General features: G+C 41.7%; 1 pseudogene; it reads left to right on the top strand.

The window, feature by feature from the left end:
* The first annotated feature begins 2,463 nt into the window (after window positions 1-2,463).
* LOC139536722 (zinc finger SWIM domain-containing protein 7-like) overlaps window positions 2,464-19,827 on the top strand; it is a 32,435-nt pseudogene continuing 15,071 nt past the window's right edge.

The following is a 19,827-nucleotide window of genomic DNA, read 5'->3' as shown; positions in this document are numbered from 1 at the left end:
GTAGTAATTGTGGCATGAAGCTTTAGAGTTCATTCCAATAGGAATGATGGTAGCCATTTTAAGACGTGGGGATTACAGACTGAAAATTACAGTTGAAAATTACCATGAATATGCCTGCCACCTGATCTGCACATGCTCTGAGAATGCGCCCTGGAATACCGTGCAGCCCTGCTGCTAGTTTTGACCTGATTAAAGACCTTACTCACTTCGGCCTGGGAAAGAGATTACCCAGTCCTCTGGGTCAGTGGGGGCCCTCACGCATGGTACAATGTTGTTATTGTGGAAGCGTGCATAAAATGCATTGGGCAGATCAGGACTAGGTCTTCGCTTGTAATCCATAATGGATTGTAGCCCCTGCCACATTCGTTGGAACCTGTGTAGTATCAGTCCACCTTATTCCTATATTGTCCTTTAACTCGTTAGATGACTGCGGAGATCGTAGAGGGACTTCCTGTACTTGTTTCTGTCCTCAGTCGTCGCTTCAGGGTTGTCTGCAATAGCCCTGTATGCAGTAGCCCTGTCCTCTACTGAGTTGAGCGATCCTCAGCTAAGTTTTTCCCTAATATACAGTGGCCATATCAGACCTACAAGTCACATTATGCCGGCTTGCAAAGTGATATTTAATTCCTATTGGAATCCAGCAATACTGGTGATATTCAAGGAACTTTTATTTACCCTAAATCTGCATTCAGAATGACTGTCAAGGTTAGAAAGACAAATATATAAACGAGACTAACAAACCATTTAAACCGGAACAACCATTTCAGTAACGGGTGCAATAAATCTAACTAACAGATTCCATTAGTTTAGAAACATGTATGTTATTTATCTTTGTGCATAACATTTATTAATCAATCAATGCAAAACACAACAAACAAAAAATATATTGCAAATATATACAAATCTCACTGCAATAGAGCATGCTGGGAAATGTGATAATGATGGCTGTGGTTTTGCCAGTCTAGCTTGACCAGCTAGACCAGGGGTGTTCAACTCTTAAACAACAAGATCCGGAGCCTACTGGTTTTCAAAAATTAATTGCACCCACCTGGTGTCCCAGGTCTAAGTCCCTGATTAGAGTGGAACAATGAAAAAACGAAGTGGAACTGGCTTTGAGGTTGAGTTTGAGGGAGCTAGACTATGTAGGACCAGCATAGACCAGTATAGACCCTACTAGTATTAGCTACCCTACTAGTATACCCTACTAGTATTAGCTGGTCACCAGCGTACAAGCATGAGCTGGTCACCAGCTTGACCAGCTGGTCAGCCAACTTAACCAGCTAGCTAGACCATGCTGGTCAGACCAGCATAGAAGAGCATGGATCAGCATAACACCAGCATGGACCAGCTTGAAAATGTAGGCTGGTCTATGCTGTTTTTTTTTAAAGTAGGATAGTTCTCATATACTATTTTAATAAATTCATAAAAAATCCTACAATGTGATTTTCTGGATTGGTGGCTGACTAAATACTTTTTTTGCCCCACTGTAATTCTCCATATGGCAAGATGTGTTATTTAGGAAATGTTTTACTAACGTATGTAGGCCTCAGTGTCAAGGATGGATGTAGATCAGGGGTACTCAACTACTATTTGGGAAGGCCACACACATTTCCTAGGTGGCAAAAGGTCCAGATGGATATGTAATTTATCTTGTAGTAACAAACCCTCACCTCGCGACCCATGTGACCCCAAACTCCTCACAAACCTCTTGTTGGCAGAAAGAAAATGTTGCAGTTTGTAAGCTAATTTCCTGCAACTCAACACATTTTGCCATGGGGCGGAGATACATTTTTACATTTTTAAAGCAAATTTCCTGTAATTCTACTCATTTTGGCATGTCTTATGTGTGTTCATATGATACCTGAGTGACTCAACAAAATCAATGGGTGTCGAGGTCCCTGGTCACGTAATCCGGCCATGATAACTACAAGATTTAGATAGCTGGTTAGCCTAATTTACCTAGCAAACATGGGCTAGTTGGTCAACTGGACATTTTTGTCAGGTTATAAATAGCTCTCTAAGACCTGTCAGTGAATGTGATAACTAGAGGAAAACTGCCCTTGCACTACCACATGTCAAAATTGCACCTTGTGCATTCTACTATTACAACTCTCAACAGAATTAAATTAAAAGCCTGACTGAGTTCTTAAAAATAAAAACAATGAAGTTGGGACTCGCGAACCTTATTTGACCTCGTTCTGTGTCCGGATCCGGACTACGGTCTACTTGTTGAGTATGGCTGATGTAGATTATCCGATTGAAGAAAAGTGGGGGAAATGGCTGACATGGAGAACTTCCTGTCTCTTATTTCTTGTAGGCCTACAGAGTTTAAATTTTAAACACCCACTTTCTCAATTGTTAGAAACTTGGGGAGGATTGAAAATGATTTAATTTTACTTTTTTTTCATTGATTTACACAAAATACTCTATAATATCGAAGTGATTTTTTTTATATATGAATTTTGACCAATTAATACAAATTACATAACTAAACTGTAGTCATTGCATAAATACATAATAGGGGTTGACATCATTTTTGAATGACTACCCCGTCCTCTGTCCCCCAAACATAGATCTGTAAGGTCTCTCAGTCAAGTGTTGAATTTCAAGCACAGATTCAACTACAAAGACCAGAGAGCTTTTCAGAAGCCTCAAAGAAGGGCAGTGATTGGTAGATGGGTAACAACAATAAAACAGACACTGAATATACTGTATCTTTAAGCGTGTTCAAGTTAATAATTATGCTGTGGATCATGTATTAAACCACCCAGACACATCTAGGATGTGTAGTGACTCCACAATAATGACCTAAATGACAGAGTGAAAAGAAGAATACAAATATTAAGAATTAAAATATTCCAAAACATGCATATGTACTGTAAGGCACTAAAGTATACTGCAAGAAAAAAAAACACTGCAAAGGAATATACTTTTTTGGCCTCAATGCAGAGACTTAATTTTGGCCAAATCCAACACAACACATCGCTGAGTAACTGCCTCCCTATTTTCAAGCATGGTGGTGGCTGCATCATGGTATGGGTATGGTTGACATGGGCAGAGACTGAGGAGTTTTTCAGGATGAAAAAAGACAGGATGGAGCTAAGCACAGGCAAAATCCTAACGGAAAACCTGCTTCAGTCTGCTTTACATCAGACATTGGGAGAGGAATGTACCTTTTAGCAGTACAATAACCTACAACACAAAGCCAAATCTACACTGGAGTTGCTTACCAAGAAGACAGTAAATGTTCCTTAGTGGTCAAATAACAGTTTTGATTTAAGTCCACATGAAAATCTATAGCAAGACATAAAAATTGCTGTCTAGCCATGAAAAGAATAATGGGCAAATATTGCACAATACAGGTTTGCAAAGCTCTTATGAGACTTCACCAATAAGACTCATAGCTGTAATCACTGCCAAAGGTGTTTCTAACATGTGAATCCATATCTAATCAAGGTATTTTAGTGTTGTTTATTTCTATTCATCTTCAAAAATTATAGATTTTTTAAAGAGTGTTTTGTGTAGATCGTTGACAAAAAAATTATAATTAAATCCATTTTAATCCCACTTTGTTACACAATAAAATGTGAAGATATCCAAGGGGCTGTAGACTTTCTATAGGCACTGAATGAATTACAGGTAACTGCCAAAATAAAGGAAACACTTGAGTAAATGAGGGATACAAATTACTGTAGCTATTATTATTTTACTATTGGCTAAACATAATGTAAACAACTTAGTACTTTGACCAACATATATCCCAATCCCAGTATGCACTATAAATATTGCAAGCTTCTAATGGATTACAGGTAGACCTCTGATTAATTTTGTATCATACATTTTGAATCTCGTGCTTTAATGTTGCGCTTTGCCCATAAACTTTTCTCTGGCACATTTACAGGTTCTGAGATGCCTTTATTTTTACCTGCGGTGGCCGAACAAATCTTCAAAGACATACAGAAGACAGAAGAGAAAACTCTAAGTGAATTATAGCTTGAAAAAAAACACTAGTTATCTCATCTGTGAATGTCATGCAAACACATCTCTAGTCGGGTGTGCTAGCCAGCAGATGGCACTGTTGTTATGGCTTTGTTATGACTGACCATTTTGTCTGAGTTTCCTGTTTTTATCACATCTGTTGAGACAACACAGATGTTTGTCTGAAGACAACTCTCATTGGACTGAAGACTGTTCCATTAATTGTATCAGCCAGCCATATTCTCCCTTCAACATTTTGGACATGAATTTAATTCTAACCGTTTTTTTTGTAATTTCTCTCTTTACTTTACACCACTGAGATTTCCTCTCTCGCCCCCTCAGATTATCACTCAGCCTGGTTCAGTCATCACCAGTAGACTATGTTTGTATCATAGACCAGACTTTGAATAATGGCCTCTGGATCAAAGAGATCAAAATGAACTCCTCCAGTCCAAACCAAATGTTGAACATCCTTGAAAACATATTTCAAGAAAAGATGACCAAGTGCTGATTTATAACCTGAATCTTTCCTGTGAATATAGTATACCCTATAGCAGGCTTCCTGAGATTTAAAGATAGATGTGCTATTGCACCAGAAGGAGGACTGCAAAAGGCATTGCATGATGTGGGCTAGGGAGAGATAGTAGGCCTAGGCTATTCTATGCCCTTCATGATGTCAGTAGCTACACTCCTCTTCATTGAGGTCAAGCCCTTACTTTCTCCAGAAGCTGTCAGCCTACTCCTCTCTTACTGTCTTCATGATAATTAAGGATATAAAAGCAAATTGCGAATTCACTTTTCATTATACTGTCTGAGGAATTATCTAGTAATGAGGGCACCCGAGTGGCGCAGTGGTCTAAGGCACTGCATCTCAGTGCAAGAGGGGTCACTGCAGTACCTGGTTCGGATCCAGGCTGCATTACATCCGGCCGTGATTGGGTGTCCCTTAGGGCGGCGCACAATTGGCCTGGGGTAGGCCATCATTGTAAATAAGAATTTGTTTTTACCTGACTTGCTTAGTTAAATAAAGGTTACATTTAAAAAAAAAAATAAGATCCTATTTTAGGCCTATAGCTTATTTAAAACCAGATAGAGAAATGATTCTAACTCCATCACTGTTTTTGTGTGTTTTCATTGCAGTTGCTGATGATCTGCTCATTGAGTGTTACTGTACCTTTCACCTCTATTTAACCTGGGATTCTTCTCATGGTGTTGCACCAGACCCTTTCTCATCATGGACACACCTTGTTTACCAATAATCACATTTACCATTCCAGACATATTTTTTGCCAATTCTACACACGTCACATTTAAGGTCACTAAAAATAGTTTAGAACACTCCACGACAATCAAAATACACCACAACACAATAGTCATAGCTTTTTGTAGGGGTGATCCTTCTAGAAACTGTCTCACGTTACTGAAACTGAGTGAGTGTGTTTTATTGGGGAAACTGGTGGGCGAGTGAATGGCCTTTTGTGGCCACAGTGAGATGGAGATGCCGTCACTGTCACCTAAACAGACATACCCTCCCTTATTGGTTGGCTGGTTGGTGAGGCATTTCCTGATGTAGTGGGTGCTGTGGCCATAGCTGTGGCTGGGTCACATCCTGTCCTGTGTTTTGTTCATCCTGAAGGGTAATTTGCCTGGTTTAGTATTTTCTCCATTAAAAGAGCTAGCCTTAATATGGGTCCCTCTCCTTGCCTGTCCCCTGTCCCTGTCTCTCTCCCAGGATAAGGTTTGTGTTTGGCTCCTGTGCCCTGCAGGCCCTGGACCTGGTGGACCAGCGCTCTGTCACCTGTGTCTCATCCTCCAGTGGACGGACAGCATATCAGGTGAACATCTGCTACCCACTTTGTACTAGGGTTTAATACTGGTGACCGGTATACCGAGATATCCCGACGGTTACCGTGGACTTACAGTCAGCTCCAAAATGATTAGCACCCTTGATAAAGACTAACAAAAAAGACTGTATAAAATAAATAATACAAACACAGCTATATTGTATGCAGAAAAAGGGGAAATTATATTATTTTATACCGATACAGTTGCATACATACATACATACACATATCTTTTTTTATATATATATATTTCCTTTATTACCCTCCAACCCTTCCACCCCTCCCCCAGTTGGAGCAAACTAGTGAACAACAACGCTTAGGCCTGTATTTCCAGCTTATACATACTGTAATATATACACTGTACTATATACATTTTATGGACACAGTCTATTTTACAATAGATTTATTTAGTTTGTTTTTAATTCTTGTCCTTCCTTTACCCTCAACCTCTCCCATATATTTATGATGTCCATCCGGTTCTATTTGCCATATCTTTCAAACTGTGCTCTTTCAAAAAAGTTCTTAACATATATTGCTGTGTTTATTCTCATGGAAAACAACCTAATCCATAACCGTTCCCTACAGTACCAGTCCCAGACTCCCTGTAGGTCATGTTGTCTTGGCTGATAGCAGGGCCTGCCCAGTCCAGTCAGTGTAGTTCAGTTGTGTTCATTGTGACTTAAGTTTCCTGTAAATGCCTTCGACTGCTTTTATATAATGGGACAGAAAAAAACACAATGAGGCTAAATACAGACAGTGGTTTCTGTTTCTTTAGGATAAATTGTTTTATCCCCTTTCCCTCGAGGTTTTGGTGACCTCTGTGGTCAATTGATGTGATGTTTATTTGAAATGATTAAGCTATAATATGATGTGGTTCCGGGCACAAATTCAGTTCTACATTTCAAAAGAAATGTAAATATTTTTAATGATGTGATTAAAACATACAGTGGGGAGAACAAGTATTTGATACACTGCCAATTTTGAAGGTTTTCCTACTTACAAAGCATGTAGAGGTCTGTAATTTTTATCATAGGTACACTTCAACTGTGAGAGACGGAATCTAAAACAAAAATCCAGAAAATCACATTGTATGATTTTTAAGTAATTAAATTGCATTTTATTGCGTGACATAAGTATTTGATACATCAGAAAAGCAGAACTTAATATTTGGTACAGAAACCTTTGTTTGCAATTACAAAGATCATACGTTTCCTGTAGTTATTGACCAGGTTTGCACACACTGCAGCAGGGATTTTGGCCCACTCCTCCATACATACCTTCTCCAGATCCTTCAGGTTTCGGGGCTGTCGGTGGGCAATACGGACGTTCAGCTCCCTCCAAAGATTTTCTATTGGGTTCAGGTCTGGAGACTGGCTAGGCCACTCCAGGACCTTGAGATGCTTCTTACGGAGCCACTCCTTAGTTGCCCTGGCTGTGTGTTTCGGGTCGTTGTCATGCTGGAAGATCCAGCCACGACCCATCTTCAATGCTCTTACTGAGGGAAGGAGGTTTTTGGCCAAGATCTCGCGATACATGGCCCCATCCATCCTCCCCTCAATACGGTGCAGTCGTCCTGTCCCCTTTGCAGAAAAGCATCCCCAAAGAATTATGTTTCCACCTCCATGCTTCACGGTTGGGAGGGTGTTCTTGGGGTTGTACTCAACCTTCTTCTTCCTCCAAACACGGCGAGTGGAGTTTAGACCAAAAAGCTCTATTTTTGTCTCATCAGACCACATGACCTTCTCCCATTCCTCCTCTGGATCATCCAGATGGTCATTGGCAAACTTCAGACGGGCCTGGACATGCGCTGGCTTGAGCAGGGGGACCTTGCGTGCGCTGCAGGATTTCAATCCATGACAGCGTAGTGTGTTACTAATGGTTTTCTTTGAGACTGTGGTCCCAGCTCTCTTCAGGTCATTGACCAGGTCCTGCCGTGTAGTTCTGGGCTGATCCCTCACCTTCCTTATGATCATTGATGCCCCACGAGGTGAGATCTTGCATGGAGCCCCAGACCGAGGGTGATTGACCGTCATCTTGAACATCTTCCATTTTCTAATAATTGCGCCAACAGTTGTTGCCTTCTCACCAAGCTGCTTGCCTATTGTCCTGTAGCCCATCCCAGCCTTGTGCAGGTCTACAATTTTATCCCTGATGTCCTTACACAGCTCTCTGGTCTTGGCCATTGTGGAGAGATTGGAGTCTGTTTGATTGAGTGTGTGTACAGGTGTCTTTTATACAGGTAACAAGTTCAAACAGGTGCAGTTAATACAGGTAATGAGTGGAGAACAGGAGGGCTTCTAAAAGAAAAACTAACAGGTCTGTGAGAGCCGGAATTCTTACTGGTTGGTAGGTGATCAAATACTTATGTCACGCAATAAAATGCAATTTAATTACTTAAAAATCATACAATGTGATTTTCTGGATTTTTGTTTTAGATTCCGTCTCTCACAGTTGAAGTGTACCTATGATAAAAATTACAGACCTCTACATGCTTTGTAAGTAGGAAAACCTGCAAAATCGGCAGTGTATCAAATACTTGTTCTCCCCACTGTATGTGAGTGAAAAGAAAGCACAAATCCTACCATGCAGATAAAGTGTTGGAAAGCCTAAAAAGAAACAAGAAGATAAGTCTTCCAATCACACAATTTACAACATATAGTCATGTCCAAAATTATTTGATTCCTTGATAAAGATAAGCCAAAAGACTGTATAAATGAAAATCCCCTATTGAAAATCCCCTATTTTCATTACTTTTTCATGACTTAAGACACATTCTAAAATGTTTTATGAGTTGGAGAACACATTGGGAGGGATCTCTGAACATTCCTCCATACAGAATCTTTCCAGATCCTTGATATACTCCATCTGCGCTACACCGCTGGTGTGCTTGGCCAAAGACCTCTATTTTTGTGTCATATGACCATAAGCTCCGGTTCAATCCAAGTGCCATTGTAGGCGGATCTATGGTCAGATGTTAAGGGGCTATTTTGCTTCTACTGGTGGAACCCCATTGAAAACCTGTGGTTTGAATTGAAGAGGGCAGTCCATAAGTGAAGACAAAGGATATCAAGGATCTGGAAAGATTCTGTACAGCATCAGTGAGCTGTGCTCTCTTCCAATATATTTGGAGTAACTCATTACCGTGGTTTTGTTGTTCTTTAAAAACATAAACCCCCAAAATCATGAAATGCTAGCTATGTCATTTCTCTTAGATAACTTTTTCTCCTCCTGTCTTTTACTTTTTGACCACTAATCTTTAGGGAGGATGTGATTTGAGAGCAAATGTCACCTAGCTATTGTTTTCAATCTACCCCTCCACTGGACCTTTCTGTCCATGGAGAAAAGGAGGTCATTCAGAAGTATTGGGACACATCCCGAGGGAGGAAGTGCGTAAATGTGTGGGTGTTTGTGTTTGGGATAACCTGATCATCATTTAGGTTAGGGTGTCTTGTTTTGTGGTCTGAGGGGGAGGGTACACCATATTTGGGCAGTTGAGATTCAAGGTTTCCTCTGATTCAGTATTGGAAGACCTTTTGTTTCTCTCCTCCCCTGAATTCTTAGCCAGGAGGAAATACTTTGTCCTTCTCTGAATTTAATTGAACTTTGGTCTCCAGGGGATTTTAATCAACATGTCAATTACATTATAATGGGCAATACAACAATGCAACCTGGGACAACTGTCCAAGTGGCACAACGTTGAATGTTATGGTGTTGTTCATGGTGGTGGAGGATTGCCACAGTACCTGCTTCCTATTTTTCATCCATTTGGCAACCCTCCAAATGAAAACCAGGGCTATTGACAGTGCATATTGTTTTATTTAAAAAAAGAGTGCGTGTTTTATGTTCTCTCTTTAAAATGCCTTGCTGCAGAATCCCTAGTCAGACAGAAGCCTACAGCCCAGTGTCTGTATTACCTTGTCTGTCACACCCTGATCTGTTTCACCTGTCTTTGTGCTTGTCTCCACCCCCCTCCAGGTGTTGCCCATCTTCCCATTAACCTGTGTATTTATACCTGTGTTCTCTGTTTGTCTGTTGTCAGTTCATATTGTCATGTCAGGTCTTACCGCCTTCCTGTTGCTCTAGTTGTGTTTCCTAGTTTTTCCCGGTTCTGACCATTCTGCCTGCCCTGACCCCGAGCCTGTCTGCCGTCCTGTACCTGCCTGACTCTGCCCTGACCCCGAGCCTGTCTGCCGTCCTGTACCTGCCTGACTCTGACCTGATCACGAACCTCGACCTGCCCCGTGTTTCTAATAAATCTGAGAACTGTACTATCTGCCTCCCGTGTCTGCATCTGGGTCATATCCTGTCGTGATATTGTCAGCCCTGGCTAGAGGCTCCTATAGTTCTAGTGTGGGATACTAACTGATAGTAGCCATGTTGCCTCATGAGTTTGTTTTACATAAACAAGAGGTTGATAAATGCGACTCCTGCTTTCCCTTCTCCTCTTCTTCTCTTCTGCTATCCCTTCTCATTTCCCAGTGTTCAGTTACACAGATTGTAGTTAGTTATGCTTGCCAAGATATCTTGTAGTAGTGGTCTATAGTTTTATCTATAATTGTAAATCATTGTTAAAAACCTGCCCTACTCTCTGTGTTTCACGCTCATAACCAGGATGTAACCCATGGAGTTCCAGATAATTACCTGGTTGTTCTGTATCATGACTACAAATATCACCTTTCTGCTTGTGAAGGACACAATATGCTCCTCACCCCAGTACCTGAGGACACATGATGAATGAATCTGTTTGATTGATTGCACATTATTTAGCACCACTTATGGAAGACATTAACTCAAGAATACATTTGTGAGACAAGTGTGAGTATTTCTGTCCAAATCATTGAAAAATAGGCTAGGGGACCTTATGTAGGCTGTTGGGTGGACAGATGTTAGCAGGGGTACTCTGCCCTATCTTTTACGAAAACATTTCCCAGAAAGATTCCAGGAGCATTATTTAGGGTAAATCTGTCAGCATCATGAAGGTGTCTGGCCACTGTCATCTCACCAACCCACACGTCTGACTCTGTCCAGCAGCTCAATGCTTTTATGAGGTCAGAAACTTTAGTGTCTGGAACCATGACACAGTTACTTGGCCGTCACTTCTGAGGAGAAGCTTGCAATAGCACCTAACTCAGTCAGAGGAGCTTAGCCTAATACTTGAACCCCCTTTTCCTATGTACTTTGTAGCTCTGGGCTAGGGAGAGGAGCCGCTCTGGGACTTGTTGCTCTGGTCTTTGTTTTATTATTGTGCCTACTGTGAAACTAATGAATAAGCTGGCCTTTCCCCTGCTCATAGCTTGCTACTGTTTGTTTGCCACATTGGCTCATCCATAACTTTAGGTGACCTTTTCCGTGAGAATATGAGGTTGTGCACTGGTTGACAGTTGTGACCCATTGGTTGTGACAGGGCACAGAGAACCAGGGAAACGTTTTTGGCGGAATAGCAACATGCTCTTTTGAAGCAGCTTTTCAAAGGGCATAATTCTTGGAAAGCAACTTTTTTTATGCTGTAATTTCTGCAACAAAAAAATGTTTTGTTGACATACTGTATCATTAAGTATCCGACCTTGTAGGTATCAGGTATCAAGGTAAGACCCAGATGCAGACTGTTGAAGTAACAATGTTTATTGTAGCAACAGGGGCAGACAAAGACAGGTCAAGGCAGGCATGGGTCGATAATCCAGAGTAAGAGCAAAGGTACAGGACGGCCGGCAGGCTCAGGATAGGCAGAGGTCGGTAATCCAGAGGGGAGCAGAGGTACCGATCGGCATGCAGGCTCAGGGACAGGCAGAGTGGTCAGGCAGGCAGGCTCAGGGACAGGCAGAGTGGTCAGGCAGGCGGACTCAGAGTCAGGACAGGCAAGGGTCAAAACCGGGAGGACAAGAAAAGAGAGACTGGGAAAATGCAGGAGCTGAGACACAAACTGCTGGTTGACGCAAACAAACAAGACGAACTGGCAACAGACAAACAGAAATGACAGGTATAAATACACAGGGGATAATGGGAACCCTAAAGATTGGAAAGCTGCCACAGTCATCCCCCTCTTCAAAGGGGGTGACACTCTAGACCCAAACTGTTATAGATCTATATCCATCCTGGCCTGCCTTTCTAAAGTCTTCGAAAGCCAAGTTAATAAACAGATCACTGACCATTTTCGAATCCCACCGTACCTTCTCCGCTGTGCAATCCGGCTTCTGAGCTGGTCACGGGTGCACCTCAGCCACGCTCAAGGTACTAAACGATATCATAACCACCATCGATAAAAGATTGTACTGTGCAGCCGTCTTCATCGACCTGGCAAAGGCTTTCGACTTTGTCAATCACCGTATTCTTATCGGCAGACTCAACAGCCTTGGTTTCTCAAATGACTGCCTCGCCTGGTTCACCAACTACTTCTCAGACAGAGTTCAGTGTGTCAAATCGGAGGGCCTGTTGTCCGTACCTCTGGCATTCTTTATGGGGGTACCACAGGGTTCAATTCTCGGGCCGACTCTTTTCTCTGTATATATCAACGATGTCGCTCTTGCTGCGGGTGATTCGCTGATCCACCTCTACGCAGACGACACCATTCTGTATCCATCTGGCCCTTCTTTGGACCCTGTGTTAACAAACCTCTAAACGAGCTTCAATGCCATACAACACTATTTTCGTGGCTTCCAACTGCTCTTAAACGCTAGTAAAATGAAATGCATGCTTTTCAACCGTTCGCTGCCCGCACCCACAGCCCGACTAGCATCACTACTCTGGACGGTTCGGACATAGAATATGTGGACATCTACAAATACCTAGGTGTCTGGCTAGACTGTAAACTCTCCTTCCAGACTCATATTAAACATATCCATTCTAAAATTAAATCTATAATCGGCTTTCTATTTCGCAACAAAGCCTCCTTCACTCATGCCGCCAAACATACCCTAGTAGAACTGACTATCCTACCGATCCTCAACTTCGGCGATGTCATTTACAAAATAGCCTCCAACACTCTACTCAGCAAACTGGATGCAGTCTATCACGGTGCCATCTGTTTTGTCACCAAAGCCCAATATTCGTCGCCAGACCCACTGGCTCCAGGTCATCTATAAGCCTTTGCTAGGTAAAGCTCCGCCTTAATCTCAGCTCACTGGTCACGATAACAACACCCACACATAGCACGCGCTCCAGCAGGTATATCTCACTGGTCATCCCCAAAGCCAACACCCCCTTTGGCCGCCGTTCCTTTCAGTTCTCTGCTGCCAATGACTGGAACAAATTGCAAAAACCGCTGAAGCTGGAGACTTATATTTCCCTCACTAACTTTAAACATCAGCTATCTGAGCAGCTAACCGATTGCTGCAGCTGTACATAGCCCATCTGTAAATAGCCCATCCAATCTATCATCCCCATATTGTTTTTATTTACTTTTCTGCTCTTTTGCACACCAGTATTTCTACTTGCACATCATCATCTGCACATCTATCACTCCAGTGTTAATTTGCTAAATTATAATTACTTGCTACTATGGCCTATTTATTGCCTTACCTCCTCACGCCATGTGCACACACTGTATATAGACTTTCTTTTTTTCTATTGTGTTATTGACTGTACTCTTGTTTATTCCATGTAACTCTGTGTTGTTGTTTGTGTAGCACTGCTTTGCTTTATCTTGGCCAGGTCGCAGTTGTAAATGAGAACTTGTTCTCAACTAGCCAACCTGGTTAAATAAAGGTGAAATAAACATTTAAAAAATAAAAATAAAAAAATGGGGAAGATGGGCAACACCTGGAGGGGGGTGGAGAAAATCACAAAGACTGGTGAAACAGATCAGGGTGTGACAGTAGGTGTGTCTTAAATCCCAAATATTTAAGACCCACCTACAAGGTCAGATACATAAATCTGTCAGCAGCATCATGTAGGTGTCTGGCCACTGTCATCTCACCAACCCACACGTCTGACTCTGTCCAGCAGCTCAATGCTTTTATGAGGTCAGAAACTTCAGACCCTGGATTTAGTGTCTGGAACCATGACACAGCCACTTGGACGTCACTTCTGAGAAGAAGCTTGCAAAAACACCTACCTTACTCAGTCTGAGGAGCTTAGCCTAATGCTACTTTGTAGCTCTGGGATAGGTAGAGGAGCCACTCGGGGACTTGTTGCTCTGGTCTTTGATTTATTTTTATGTCTGCTGTGAAACTAATGAATAAGCTGGCCTATCCCTGCCCATAGGTTGCTACTCTTTGTTTCCACATTGGCTCATCCATAACTTTAGGTGACCATTTGGCCACAGCATTGGGTACTGGCTAATATTTGGAATATTAGGAACAATTAAACATATATGTTTAGCTCTCTGCAGTTGCCTTCTCTTTGTAAGGATTAGACCTGATATGTGTAGCAACACCAGCCCTGTTTTGGTGAGTGAGATTGACATGTCTACTGTAACTAAGCCAAGACTACACTGTTTCTTAACAAGGGGAATCCATATTTATGACCATAACACAACCATTTCTTAGGTTTTGCTACAATAAATGATATTGAAGAAGTGTTTTAACACTTAGAGCACCGGAATTCCATAACTCAGCGTTTCCCAAACTCGGTCCTCGGGACCCCAAGGGGTGCACTTTTTGGGTTTTGCACTAACACTACACAGCTGATTCAAATGATCAACGTTTGATGATTAGTTGATTATTTCAATCAGCTGTATAATTCTAGGGCTAAAACCAAAACGTGCACCTCTTGGGGTCCCGAGGACCGAGCTTGAGAAATCCTGCCATAACTATAAAGGCCATGATGGTCATTCTGACCATTTCTATTTAAATTGTATAAATATTGCTAAATGAATACATTTTAACTCAGAAAAAAAAGAAAAGTCCCCTTTTCAGGATCCTGTCATTCAAAGATAATTTGTAAAAATTCAAATAACTTCACAGATCTTCATTGTAAAGGGTTTCAACACTGTTTCCCATGCTTGTTCAATGAACCATAAACAATTAATGAACATGCACCTGTGGAATGGTTGTTAAGACACTAAAAGCTTACAGACGGTAGGCAATTAAGGTCTCAGTTATGAAAACTTAGGACAGTAAAGAGGATTTCTACTGACTCTGAAAAAACCCAAAAGAAAGATGCCCAGGGTCCCTGCTCATCTGTGTGAACGTGCGTTAGGCATGCTGCAAGGAGACATGAGGACTGCAGATGTGGCCAGGGCAATAAATTGCAATGTCCGTAGTGTGAGACACCTAAGACAGGGCTACAGGGAGACAGGACGGACAGCTGCACCTGCACAGGATCGGTACATCCGAACATCACACCTGCGGGACAGGTACAGGATGGCAACAACAACTGCCCAGGTTACACCAGGAACGCACAATCGCTCCATCAGTGCTCAGACTGTCTGCAATAGGCTGAGAGAGGCTGGACTGAGGGCTTGTAGGCCTGTTGTAAGGCAGGTCCTCACCAGACATCACAGGCAACAATGTCGCCTATGGGCACAAACCCACCATCGCTGGACAGGACTGGCAAAAAGTGTTCTTCACTGACGAGTCGAGGTTTTGTCTCACCAGCGGTGATGGTCAGATTTGTGTTTATCGTCGAAGGAATGAGCATTACACCGAGGCCTGTACTCTGGAGCGGGATTGATTTGGAGGGTTCGCCATGGTCTGGGGCGGTGTGTCACAGCATCATCGGACTGAGCTTGTTGTCATTGCAGGCAATCTCAACGCTGTGCATTACAGGGAAGACATCCTCCTCCCTCATGTGGTACCCTTCCTGCAGGCTCATCCTGACATGACCCTCCAGCATGACGATGCCACCAGCCATGCTGCTCGTTCTGTGTGTGATTTCCTGCAAGACAGGAATCAGGAATCAGTGTTCTGCTATGGCCAGCGAAGAGCCCGGATCTCAATCCCATTGAGTACGTCTGGGACCTGTTGGATCGGAGGGTGAGGGCTAGGGCCGTTCCCCCCAGAAATGTACGGGAACTTGCAGGTGCCTTGGTGGAAGAGTGGGGTAACATCTCACAGCAAGAACTGGCAAATATCATGCAGTCCATGAGGAGGAGATGCACTGCAGTACTTAATGCAGCTGGTGGCCACACCAGATACTGACTGTTACTTTTGATTTTGACCCCCCCTTTGTTCAGGGACACATTATTCCATTTCTGTTAGTCACATGTCTGTGGAACTTGTTCAGTTTATGTCTCAGTTGTTGAATCTTGTTATGTTCATGCAAATATTTACACAGGTTAAGTTTGCTGAAAATAAACGCAGTTGACAGTGAAAGAAAGTTTCTTTTTTTGCTGAGTTTATTATGTTAAAATAGATCATAAGAAACCTCAGGACACCAAATGCAAATAGAATCAGTCGGAAAATGTATTGATTGAATGTAAATGTAAATACTAAAATAATTATAGTGTATTTTCTGACTGTAAGACAACAGTCTGCTCAGTTTGCCTGTCCAAACTACACCTAAACTATATTGAAACTAATTTCACACATATAATAAAAGATGTGGCCTAAAGACAAGATTAAATTGACAATAGTCTAATGGCTGACAATATTATCAATTGTCAATTATGCGATGGGTCGATCTAATCCTGGATGCTGATTGGTTAATGCCTATTTACTCTGTTCCATCTCACTGCGCAATCCACTGTCTCATCAGCCCAGGCAGGCAATTTATAAAATGTATCTCTACTATGAAAAGCATCTATACATTATCTTCCATTTATTTTAAACTAGCATTTGATTTTCAACAGCGTAGATTTGTATTAACCTTGGTGTCTGTTTCTCCGACATTTGTAACATTGTTTCAATATTGAAATTCGATCTCCAGCTGTCCCATAGTAATGAACGTGTCGGGAGTCGGGACGAGACAGACAGGTGGACAGCTTTTCTCAGCCAGTTGAAATTATGAATCAGCTGGCATCATTTTTATGGACAAAGAAATGTCAATAGAAAACAGGTAAGCTACCTTGCTGTTATTCTGGCTGCACCGTTTGACGTGACTGTAAGTTAGCCGTAGTTGGCTAGCTAGCAAGCAATGGGTAAGAACGTTGCCAGCTAGTATGGCAATGGAACATTTAGAACGAACAACTGGGTCGCGTCCCTAGATACAGAACAAAAATGCTTAACGACTGGGTCACGTCTCTGGCAACTGAACCACCAGCCGGCTTGGGTAGCAAGGTCTATATCTCGTGGAAGGAGAAAATAGTATGAATAAATTCAGCAGAATAACTTTTTTTATGAAAATATATCAAACATTATTTGAATATGTTGGTAACCCGTTGTTTAAAAGTGATACTACCCTCAAAGCCAGTGTTTGGAGGATATATTGGCACGGTTTGCCGGCCCTCGAATTTGTCTCGGGCCTAACAACACCCGTGCCAATATACACCCATGCATTATCACTTAAATAGAGAATGAAGAAACTGATGACCTGCGTAGCGTGCATTGCCAAAGAAGCAAGGAGCTTACCAAATAGCACTTCTTCCATATCATCCTACAGAGGTCCATGCAAGCCAGACATAATAAACCTATTTTGCCAAACAACTGTACAAATTGCACATATGGTCTCTGTTTCAAAATATGACTTTTTCCGAAGAATAACCGTAACTCAATGCATTCCTCATGTGAGTAGGCTAATGGTTACAATCCGCAATAGCCATTTGGGATATTCCATTATATTCTTACTGTAAAATATATGTGTGTTGACTGAGGCAGGGCAGGGCAGGGCCTGTGATGTCTGCTAAACGAGCAAGCTGATTTCATTGGTGTGGTGCAGCGATAGCCTTGGCTACTAAGCACAGATAAATGCAACTCAAAACATGCTATTCTGTTATTTTGAAATTAATGGCCTCGTATCATGTTTTTCATGACCTACTTACAGTTGAAGTCAGAAGTTTACATACACCTTAGCCAAATACATTTAAACTCAGTTTTTCACAATTCCTGACATTTAATCCTTGTAATAAATCCCTGTTTTAAGTCAGTTAGGATCACCACTTTATTTTAAGAATGTGAAATGTCAGAATAATAGTAGAGACAATGATTTATTTCAGCTTTTATTTCTTTCATCACATTCCCAGAGGGTCAGAAGTTTACATACACTCAATTAGTATTTGGTAGCATTGCCTTTAAATTGTTTAACTTGGGTCAAACTTTTCGGGTAGCCTTCCACAAGCTTCCCACAATAAATTGGGTGAATTTGGCCTATTCCTCCTGACAGAGCTGGTGCAACTGAGTCAGGTTTGTAGGCCTCCTTGCTCGCACATGCTTTTTTAGTTCTGTCCACACATTTTCTATGGGAGTGAGGTCAGGGCTTTGTGATGGCCACTCCAATGCCTTGACTTTGTTGTCCTTAAGCCATTTTGCCACAACTTTGGAAGTATGCTTGGGGTCATTGTCCATTTGGAAGACCTATTTGCGACCAAGCTTTAACTTCCTGACTGATGTCTTGAGATGTTGCTTCAATATATCCACATATTTTTCTTTCCTCATGATGCCATCTATTTTGTGTAATGCATCAGTCCCTCCTGCAGCAAAGCACCCCCACAACATGATGCTGCCACCCGCGTGCTTCACGGTTGGGATGGTGTTCTTCGGCTCGTAAGCCTCATCCTTTTTACTCCAAACATAACGATGGTCATTATGGACAAACAGTTCTATTTTTGTTTCATCAGAGCAGAGGACATTTCTCCAAAAAGTACAATCTTTGTCCCCATGTGCAGTTGCAAACTGTAGTCTGGCTTTTTTATGGCGGTTTTGGAGCAGTGGCTTCTTCCTTGCTGAACGGCCTATCAGGTTATGTCGATATAGGACTCGTTTTACTGTGGATATAGATACTTTTGTACCTGTTTCTCCAGCATCTTCACAAGGTCCTTTGCTGTTGTTCTGGGATTGAGTTGCACTTTTCACACCAAAGTACGTTCATCTCTAGGAGACAGAACGTGTCTCTTTCCTGAGCGGTATGACAGGTAGGTGGCCCCATGGTGTTTATACTTGTGTATTATTGTTTGTACAGATGAACGTGGTACCTTCAGGCGTTTGGAAATTGCTCCCAAGGATGAACCAGAGGTCTGCAATTTTTTTCTGAGGTCTTGGCTGATTTCTTTTGATTTTCCCATGATGTCAAGCAAAGAGGCACTGAGTTTGATGGTAGGCCTTGAAATACATCCACAGGTACACCTCCAATTGACTTAAATGATTTAAATTAGCCTATCAGAAGCTTCTAAAGCCATGACATTATTTTCTGGAATTTTCCAAGCTGTTTAAAGGCACAGGAGTGTGTATGGAAACTTCTGACCCACTGGAATTGTGATACAATGAATTCTAAGTGAACTAATCTGTCTGTAAACAATTATTGGAAAAATTACTTGTGTCATGCACAAAGTAGATGTCCTAACCGACTTGCCAAAACTATAGTTTGTTAACAAGAAATGTGTGGAGTGGTTGAAAAAGCGAGTTTTCATGACTCCAACCTAAGTGTATGTAAACTTCCGACTTCAACTGTAAATTAAATATGAATGGATTTCTTTGTGATTGTGTACATTAACACTGGAAAGACATCATAATGACTCAAAATTAATTTCAATGTTTAATTACACCGCCATTTTTAAAATCATGTCCCCCTCATCCTTGACTTTTCCTAAATAAGTCTATATAACACACTGTCATTGTTAGAATGTTAATATCACAAACAGAACTGGAGTTATAACCAGTTTTAGGAGGGCATGTAATGGTTTTCACCGGCCTGCTCCGCTCCTTCTTTGATAGTTGAATGTGCCATGCCCAGTTGATAATCACCCCGATAACTGCCTCGAAACTGAACCTAAACTATACCAAAACGAATTTCACACATAACAGATGAAATAAATGAAGTATAGTATGATGTGGGAAAATGGGTAAATTGATGAGTGAGGGGGAAGTGAAATGATGCAGAATTATGTCATCACCAATTGTGAATGAAGAACAGGGCGGGACATTTTATTGTATTCATCTATTCTAATTATAATCTTAAAACGGTGTAGTCTATATCA

This window comes from Salvelinus alpinus, chromosome 13, assembly GCF_045679555.1.
Source record: "Salvelinus alpinus chromosome 13, SLU_Salpinus.1, whole genome shotgun sequence".
Lineage (NCBI taxonomy): Eukaryota > Metazoa > Chordata > Actinopteri > Salmoniformes > Salmonidae > Salvelinus > Salvelinus alpinus.
The sequence above is the reverse complement of the archived record's forward strand: the minus strand, read 5'-3'. Positions and strand labels throughout refer to the sequence as shown.